At 36.7% G+C, this 10,000-nt stretch overlaps 1 long non-coding RNA gene across 1 annotated transcript in view; it reads right to left on the bottom strand.

Moving 5' to 3' along the window:
• LOC135217055 (uncharacterized) overlaps positions 1 to 10,000 on the bottom strand; it is a 146,095-nt gene that overhangs the window by 55,157 nt on the left and 80,938 nt on the right. The gene's annotated exons all lie outside the window — the stretch shown is intronic.

The following is a 10,000-nucleotide window of genomic DNA, read 5'->3' as shown; positions in this document are numbered from 1 at the left end:
ACCGGCACATGGCAGTCTTTTACGTCAGGTTACTGACTTAGACATTTGTTCTTTTATGTTATTCAACTGGTAGAATTTTTACATTAGCCTTATATGTTGGTCTTCCACATGTGACATTCATTTTTGCCAGTCATTTGATTTATGATAATCTTTCTTCTGGCCATCCCTTATCTGTGGCTCAGAGTAATCACAATTACTCCAGTAACTCTCACGGAGATTTAGACTGACCTCTGCTCACAGTTCTCTCTTTCCGGATATTTTCATGACTCGTTGTTTCAGACAGATTTCATACTGTCGATCTCAACAAGTATCGAACTTTAACCATATGCAAAATACCTGGCAATGTAGGTAATGATAAAAAGAATTCTGAGAGCGAAGGAAATAATCTTTTGACTAAAATAATGTTTTTACTAAAATATATCAACTAATGTTCATATGCCACCTCCAAAAGCGAAAGAAGAAAGGAAATAATGATATGCAGAAATGAAATACATATAAAGATGAAAATAAAATTATGAAAGTTTCTTCTTCGAGCGAGACCTTACACGCACCAAATTATCTGTAAGTTGCAAAGAAGTTAAATACAGCTACTCTGTTGTACTAATAATGCTAAGTAGAACCTTGGCAAAACAAGTAACTTTACGATGCCACAGGGAAAGCAATAGCGATTTTGACAATCATTTTATAACAACGATTTACTAAAAGACTTGAGGACTCGTTACCAACAGACAATTAATCGATATTCATGAGTAACTACAGAAAATCCTGATATTTCTAGAAGAGTCGTTAGAGTTCTCAACTGGCAGAAATACCGGCTGTTCTAAAGAACTTTCAGGCTGTTCTATACTGATCAGTTTTCTGTTTGTGAATGAGTACTTTATTAGTATATGTGGCATTTCACATGGCCATGTCTTCTTCACTCGTCTCGTTCCACATACATTTATTTATCAAGGAATGCAATCATTATACCGTAAATGCTGACTTCATCCCTCATTGCACACTCATCATACACCTCATAAGTCTGACTTTCCTGGATGTTAGTATTTTTGTTTGTTTGTTTGTATGGTGTTTTGACGTTGCATGGAACCAGTGGTTTTTCAGCAACGGGACCAACGGCTTTACGTAACTTCCGAACCACGTCGAGAGTGAACTTCTATCACCAGAAATACACATATCTAACTCCTCAATGGAATGCCCAAGAATCGAACTCGCGGCCACCGAGGTGGCAGGTCAAGACCATACCGATCACGCCACTGATGTTAGTATTGCAAAGGTTATTTATTTAAAATACACTCAGGTTGAAAATCAATCCACAATATTTTCAGATAATATTATATATATATATATATATATATATATATTATATATATATATATAATATATATATATATATATATATATATAATATATATGTATATATATAGATGTATATATATAATATACATATATATATAATATACATAGATATATATATATTATATCAACTACTACTGTTAAAATAGTTCACTACTGAAATATGAAGATCACAATGATATCTAAAATTAAGATTAGGCATCTATGTCTATTCTGTGAGAGGCTATTTTTGAAAATGAGACATTTGTGACCAGCCAGGTTAACATCTCGCTCCTCTAATGAACACAGGATATGATAATAAGAAATAATCTTATGTTACTGTCCCACATAGAAACGTGATAACTGCAAAAAGAACAAGGCATTTAAAATCGAGGTTTCTTATTTTTAGGTTGATAAAGATAACAAAGACGAGAATGATAACAAAAACATATTGTCCAGGCGCTGACGCTTTTGATGCATCAAACAGGAATTCCGACTGCACGATGATTTACGAGGCACCGAAGCTGAAAAGAAGAGCCCTTTGTAGCTATCATCACCCGTCGGAAAACACTGACAAAACTTTGGCTGCTAGGCCCAATGTACATTGGGACTCTTTCATTGCTCAGACAGAGGCTCAGTCACCCATCTATCTTCCGCACAACAGAATTCATCATCCTCAAAGGAGACAAGGGACAGGCGCAGTGAAGTATGCAATATTTCAGAGCATAGTGTAGTGGGCGAGCTGATAAAATGGTGACTTGGGCACAGTCTGGCCGACACACAGATCAGGATAAACATCATCTAACGTTCAAGAACTGCTGCCCTCAATTAAATTTCATTCCAGCAGTAGCTGGATACCTATGCTGTGATTCCTAATGCAATTCATAGTCAATGGAGTTCGGTCACGAAATATTCTTTGGCGGGTGGGGGGGGGGGGGGGGGGGGGGGGGGGGAGTCAAAGCTGACGCATCTAGATATTTATTGAGACATTGGAATGTCGCTCTGCCTTCGGGAGTCCACCAATTTACTAAGTCTTTCATATGGGCTCGTTGCCCGGAGCTACAAAATGTTTCTTGTCTGAAGAGACTGGCAGGGTCAGAGGTCGGGTAGACGCCAGGTTAAGGAGCAGCGACAAAGGTATTGGAGGGTCGGAATTCCTTCATATCATGAGGCTACTCAGTGAGGTGAAAAGCGGTCATGATGGAGACTAACTCATTCTCTAGGATTATCGGACAGAAGGAAGTCAGTGAAAGAATAAAGGAAGCCATATCCTCGAAGACGAAAGTCAAATCATTCCGTCGGGGCGGCGAAGGGTCAGGGATGAGAAGCCAACGCCACCTGCTCGCTTAAAACAATGATGAGGAGAGCTCATTTTCTATGGTGGTCAATTACGGAATCCGAAAGATGTCATAGGGAAAGTTACGCTAATGGAAATTAAACCATTAAAACATATAACATTACACACCACAAACGTTGCCATTTCTCTAGAAAACAAAAATTCCACGTAAGTTGAAAAGATACAGCTACTCACTTCTGAATAATCCGGCATTTCGTCTTTGCTTCCTGAAAGTCTATTTTACCTATTTAATAGTTTGCTATACTTGCTCTCTCTCTCTCTCTCTCTCTCTCTCTCTCTCTCTCTCTCTCTCTCTCTCTCTCTCTCTCTCTCACACACACATACACACACACACTACATGCAGTTATATTAACTCTCAAAACTATTCCCTATTCTTTGCAAAATTTCTGTTTTGCATATCATAAGTTAACTAATACTAAAAAAATTCACCAGGAAATTTGTTCTAAAGAAAACGAAAACAAAACACTCGAAACAGGAATAAGAATACTGATGTACAAACTGTATTGTACAACGTTTTACACATACAGTGCGTGTAAAGATATCTTATTCTTCACCCGAAGGTTCCAGTTCAATCATAAGGATCCTATAAGATATTTTCTCGAACTGTCAGCTTCGACAAGCAATAAATAACAGGTGAGAGAGAGAGAGAGAGAGCAGGTAGGGGAAGGTATGGGTGGGAGGGGGCCGAGTGTGAGTTTTTGGAAAGTGATGAGAGAAAATATGGAGGGTGACCTTTACTGATGAGGGTTTAGAAAGAGTTCGGACGACGACGCATTATTGCCCGACCATCCCTCCTTCCCTACTGCGCCGCCACGACGGATTGGTTCGAAAATAGAATAATGTAGCTGTTGTTTCACACTTTGTCTCTGAGTTTCATAACAGGCAATTCAATTTAGTTTCAATATCTAATGGGGAAATTGTACTACTAATTGTTTCCGTAACTAGGAAGTAACCAATTAAAAAATCGCGAAAATATAAAATCACCATCAGTAAATTTATGCCAGTTACCCATGCATTATATTTAATATTATATATATCTATATATATATTTATCTATATATATATATATGTACATATATATATTATATATATATATAATATATAAGATATATATATATAGTAATATATATATATATACATATATATATATAATGTGTTTTAAGAAGAAACTGCTAAATTTATCTAAATCTGTTTTGAAGTTAACGTATAAAATGCACACGCAGGAGACATCTGTGATTTGCAATAATGGGCAGCCACCGTTATAAAAGAGCCCATTAGTGTAGTGTTAAAGCTTGTTGTTAATGAAGGCGGCTGATGACGTGGCATACGTCAGTCGGTCCAGCAAGACTTGGCGATTTTGTGCCTTGATGCAGAGGCACTTTTCATGAATCGCGTCAATCTGTGCTTGCATCCTCACAAGCACATGGTTGCGTCATCAGCCATCAGGGCTTTGAACTCTCGCCGTAAATATCAACATCCCGGTCGTTTGGGATCATGGCCACATTAATCATTTTCTTACAGCTTGACTTCATGAAATGATGGCGGTCCCACAGGCGATGCTCTTTTGATTGAGCTCTTCCGGGCATACTGATTCAGTGAGAAATGGAAACTTTTCTTAGAAACTAGGCCAAAAATCACACATTTGTGTGACCCTTTTAATAACGAGTACGATTCATTTTTTATTGCTCAGGAAATTTCCTTCTTTTTTTCTGTTCATCTAGCAGACTTAATATTAACAAAAACACTCTCTTCTTCATTCTAAGCTCTACCAATAATGTTCACTGGGCATCAAGAACAGTTTTCTGTGTAATGGTCTTATTTCCTTCTTATTTTCCCGTTGTCCCTTGTCACTTCACACAGTACAATTTTTTTATTTAATGAAGGCGTACTCGTCTTTCTCTTTGCAAGAATTACATTCATTATCATATACACACACACACACACAACACACACACACACACACACAACACATATATATATATATATATATATATATATATAATATATATATATTATATATATATATATATATACTATGTGTGCATGTGTTTTATACATACCTATATATACAAATATACATATCTATATATAGTTCTTAGTGTTATTAACCATATATTATAATATTATAATAATTTATATATATATATATTAAATATTCATAATAGATATGTGTATATATATATATATATGCAACTATAATAGCCACAATGCCCTCTTAACTTCTTGAATTCTTTGCTCTTTTTTGGATGCGCTTGTCACCACAAAGCCTCAAGATCCAAGTTCAAAGAAATTTTTGAACTTGGATCTTCAGGCTTTGTGGTGACAAGCGTATCCAAAAAAGAGCAAAGAATTCATGAAGTTCAGAGGGCATTGTAGGTATTACAGTTGCATATGTTTCTGGAAAAAATGTGACCAGTAGATTCTATATTCTATATATATATATATTAATATATAATATAATATATATTATATTATATATATACTATATGTAATATATTATAAATCTTATATATAATGGTATATATATATATATATATATATTATATATATAATATTTAATATATATATAATATTATATATATCATATATATATATATATAAAATTTAATATGATATACTAGTATAATATATATATATATATAATATATATATTTATTTGTTAAAAAATTATAGATATTCATATATATACTATATATTATTATTATATAATATTAATTCTATATATATAATATATATATTTGCAAAATTATTGAAAAATACCTCCTACTTTCCATTATGCTAATTTTTATTTACCACAATTGCATATCGATACCTCGCATCTTTTCGACTCCTCAGATATTTTGAGAGCAATTTTTGTTAACAGCTTCCGCTCTTTTCATTCAGGTCTTCATTCTACGCTTTCCTACAAGACATTATAGAGTAGGCTTACTAATTTCATCTAGAGTAAGCTTACTAATTTCATCATCACCGTCCCAAGAGTCGTTGCTTCCCTTCCCATATCCCATCTTTTCCGAAACTTCCAGCGATGATTCGCGACAGTTATCCCCAAATATCTATTCAATCCCTCGCAGTCATCTTTCCTCCTTCCAAAGATACATACAGTACCCGATCTTCATGACTTTTTTTCGCCTTCAAGGCCTTAATTCTTACTAAAATTCGCTTTCAGTTTTGTCTTGGTACAAACATTTTCCAACTCTTTTGCCGAGCTTCGCAGTTTCTCTTTATGACCACCAACGCATTGCATCATATCGAAACATAAGCAAAGTACCAACGCTCTCTAAACTACACTATTCCGTCTCTCGTAGTATATCTACTGTCCAATTCCAGTGCAAAGAGAGACTGAAGAACAAATGTTATTCACACTACATGTAGCGTATCTTTTCTACAACATATTGCACATCGAGCAATACACTGCCTTAGCGCATTAAAGAAATTGATTTTACAGAAGTGTCCGTCATTTCACCAAAACTTCTTAAGTTTCCCCGTTACATAAAAGGTCTTTGAAAAAGACTGAAAGCTAAAATGAATCATCCGTTTGATGCTTCTTCCTGTTGTCAACTGAAAATCTCCACAAAGGTTTAATTTCTACTCATGATGAGTCAAACATATGACGTTCTTAAACACTGACTGACGACTGACCTTCACAAGCTGGAGACTTTTACTAGCCTGGTTGGTACTCACGCGTTGTTCTTGGTACTTTTATCTCAGGATATCATCCTTAATATAAATATACATTATGAAGTTGACATAGTTGTTAAAACAACCAAGTAAAAAATGCTTCGGCGCAATCAATCGAGTGTTCTATATGAGCCGCGGCCCTTGAAACTTTCAGCCACGTCCCGGTGGTGGCCTGTCCTATAGCGTCGCCAGAGGCATGATTAGGGCTATCTTAACCTTAAATAAAATAAACACGACTGAGTCTATCGGGATGCAATTTGGTTTGTCTGAAGATTGGAGGGCGGATGATCAACATGCCTATTTGCAGCCCTCTAGCCTCAGAAGATTTTCAGATCTGAGGGCGGACAGACAAAGTCGACGCAATAGTTTTCTTTTAAAGACAACTAAAAATACAAGCAAGACGAGGAAACTCACGAATCAGAAATGAAGTGGTTCATGTACAGGGCGGATGTCAGAACACATGAATAAAGGTTGTCATTTCTCTTAATCGCAATCTGAGATTATTGCACCCAGAATCAGAAACAGGAAAACCGAGTATGTGACCGGGCTAATTACGGTGGAATTAGAGGCGCTGAGGCGAATCTTTCTTTTCCTATCTCTAAAAGTTCACATGCACTTCTCCTCAAGAGACTCGGAATTTCAGTTCTCTAGACATTGTAATGGAATTTCAGTTCGCTAGACGTTTTGTAATGAAGTCAGAGAAGAGATTAACAAATGACTGAAGACTTTACATATATGTAAACCAGCTTCTGATCTCGGTAATCTCAACAGTATTTTTCATGCTTCCCTTTACCCTCACTGTTGTTTATTTATGAAAATGTTGATCTATTTGTTGATTGAGCTTAGTCTCATTTTCGTTCCATTATTCGGTGTCGGGTTATTTTCATCTCTCTGAGCAATCATTTCTCACATTTGAGTGTTGTGATTTTCCTCAACATGCTTGACAAATTTATGGCCGCTTTAGTTTTCTCTAAGTGAATGTTGGCAATAGATTAAACAGCAACAGCGTCCTACCGAAGTCAAAACACCGCCAACAGCCAACTAATATATACAATGACTGTTTTTCCACGAGCAGGAGAAAAGCACCCAGCCCTTTAGGATAATGTCATTTAGTTACTCAAGTAGTTCAAGGCCAACTGAGTCTGCCAACATGAACGCAGCACTATACGTTGAAATTTTCTTTACTATAACTAAATTTTTCTTTGTATGAACGTGATCATTTTCCACAAAGTAGCCCTGAATGCCAATAAATTCACAGTTTTTCTACATGATTTAAGGCCTCGGATAAAATGTATGGCGTGTATTAGAGAGAGAGAGAGAGAGAGAGAGAGAGAGAGAGAGAGAGAGAGAGATAAAAACCTTAACAGCAAATATTTTTAAGTCCATGAGTGGTATGCACAACAATGGCAAAAATAGAAATTCAAGTTCCTAATGAAGAAGAACCAAAAGATATTTTTCCCTTACAGACAGACCGACTAACACACACACATACACAGAATCCCAAAACAAAATGTCTCGTCAAGCATTTGAATCTAAGGTGAGATCAGTGACCCCGTTGCCTAACCAGCAGAAGAAATGGTTAGGCAAATTCCTTCGTGAGGAAGAGGGTCCTGAGGAGGCAGGTGTCTGCCACAGAGCGCTTCGGGAATGTTGATTTCGTTCTCATTCACATTAAATCTCTGATACTTCTGTCGGCTAAAGGATTCGCCTCTATTTCAAACAGGAGGAAAGCAGAGATACAAAATGTCATGGTCAGGATTTCCCCACCAATGGTCATTTACCGAAGTATTTACTTACTTAAATGACAGTAGAGCTTTGTGTTCATTTATGTGAAGATGTTTATTTCATTCATTGATGTTCGTGTCTGTCTGCGTGTGTTTAAGTGTGTAGCTAATAACTTGAAAGATGTTCCGGGAACATATGGCTAAAAACAAGGAAGCTCCAAAAGTATTATTAGAATATAATACTCGGCAAAACAGCATAAAAGCAAAGTACATACCACAGAGAATGTAACATTATATTTCGCATATGGAAAACATGTCTTGAAGTGGGTTTGCTCGTTTCGTATTCACACGTCACAGCTTTCATGACTGAAACAGAACACCGAGAGACTTGCTTGCGCTGACCAACCAAAATCCTGATTCCTTATAAGCCAAAATCCTTACTGCTGCGCAAATCAGCACAAGTTTTTACATCAGTACTTCCATCTCCCCAGTCAATGGGAACTACAAAAAAAAAAAAAAAAAAAAAAAAAAAAAAAAAAAAAAAAAAAAAAAAAAAAAAAAATCACGATAACCACTCAACCAACAGCTCTGAATGAAAATTCATTTGTAACTGATATAATAATTGACTTGGCTTGGATCAAAAGGCAGCAGAAGTAAAATGACATGAGGTGTCTTATTGTTTCTCCTCTGTAAATATTCATTGAGGGTTGGGATGCCTGTTTTCCCGATGAATTTTGGCCTCAACTGCCCTATCTGATCCCCAGCTAGTGTTGCCCTAATAATGAGAAGAGAGGCGATATGAAAAGCCCCTAAGAGTGAAAATCTTCCTCATTCCTTAGTCTCCTCGAGTCTCGTTGCGATCCACGGCCGATAACACCAGATTCCTAAGGTCGACTGATTCTGCTTACGAGGATGGAGTATTAATCCTACCAATGAACAGACCACACATTGCTTAACTTTACTGCTCGGAATTGTAGCGAAATCTTACCGCCTTCGGTTCTTTGGCTGATTTGCAAGCTTTCAAAAGCTTTTCTTTAATATGACCTTCAGAACAGATTTAGCAGAACATCTCAATGTCGTGGATGATCTTAGAAATGGTAACTCCATTCAAGTACAGTTGGCAGCGGCTTCCAATTGTCACGTTTGACAGGGATTTATCACTTATCTATTTTTTTACAATAATGATACGAGTTCATTTTGAATCACTGTCAAGTTATTATTGGAGATCTTCCTACCTGCCCTTAATTGATCTATAGAGAGGGTCCCCGTCTTTTTATAAGCTATTAGCCGCTGTACCAGTCCTTCGGACGTGTTATCGAACGTACGTTCACTTTTAAATGACCTGGACGGACATCTTTCTCAAGCCATAGCTACTGCGTCACTGACCGGCTCAGTCAGGAGTAACTGAAAGGAGTAACTGAACTGAGCGTGTGTGGGGATTCGTAACTGTACAGTTCTCAACTTCTCATTTCTACAGGTGGTAGCAATGAGTGCAGTTTGTTCAGATAGCACGTAAACAAAGCGAAAGCAACTTTTGGTACACTGTTTCAGTCATGCGCAAATAATTGAGAAAATCAATTGGTTCTTCACTTAATTCCTTTAATATTTAATATCAGAACATTGATTTCGCCTCAGTAACCACTTTTTGCACCACTGTTTAGGCTTTTTAGTTTTATTTTTTCTTTTTGTCTGTAGCATTACAAAGAAGACACAGAGAGCGGCAAGATCGTACTTCTCGGAATCCATGGTAAAACTGAGGGATTGAACTGTGTGTGTGTGTGCATTTCATTTTTAACTGACGTCAGTTTAAACTGTGGCAGTTATAACTGGACAGTCATAACTGTCAGTTAAAACTGCACGTGTATGGCCGGCTTTAGTGTAGACAACCTGCACAGTTTTTCTGCCCTGC

Source organism: Macrobrachium nipponense, chromosome 19 (assembly GCF_015104395.2).
Source record: "Macrobrachium nipponense isolate FS-2020 chromosome 19, ASM1510439v2, whole genome shotgun sequence".
NCBI lineage: Eukaryota > Metazoa > Arthropoda > Malacostraca > Decapoda > Palaemonidae > Macrobrachium > Macrobrachium nipponense.
This window is presented reverse-complemented; position numbering and strand designations above follow the sequence as displayed.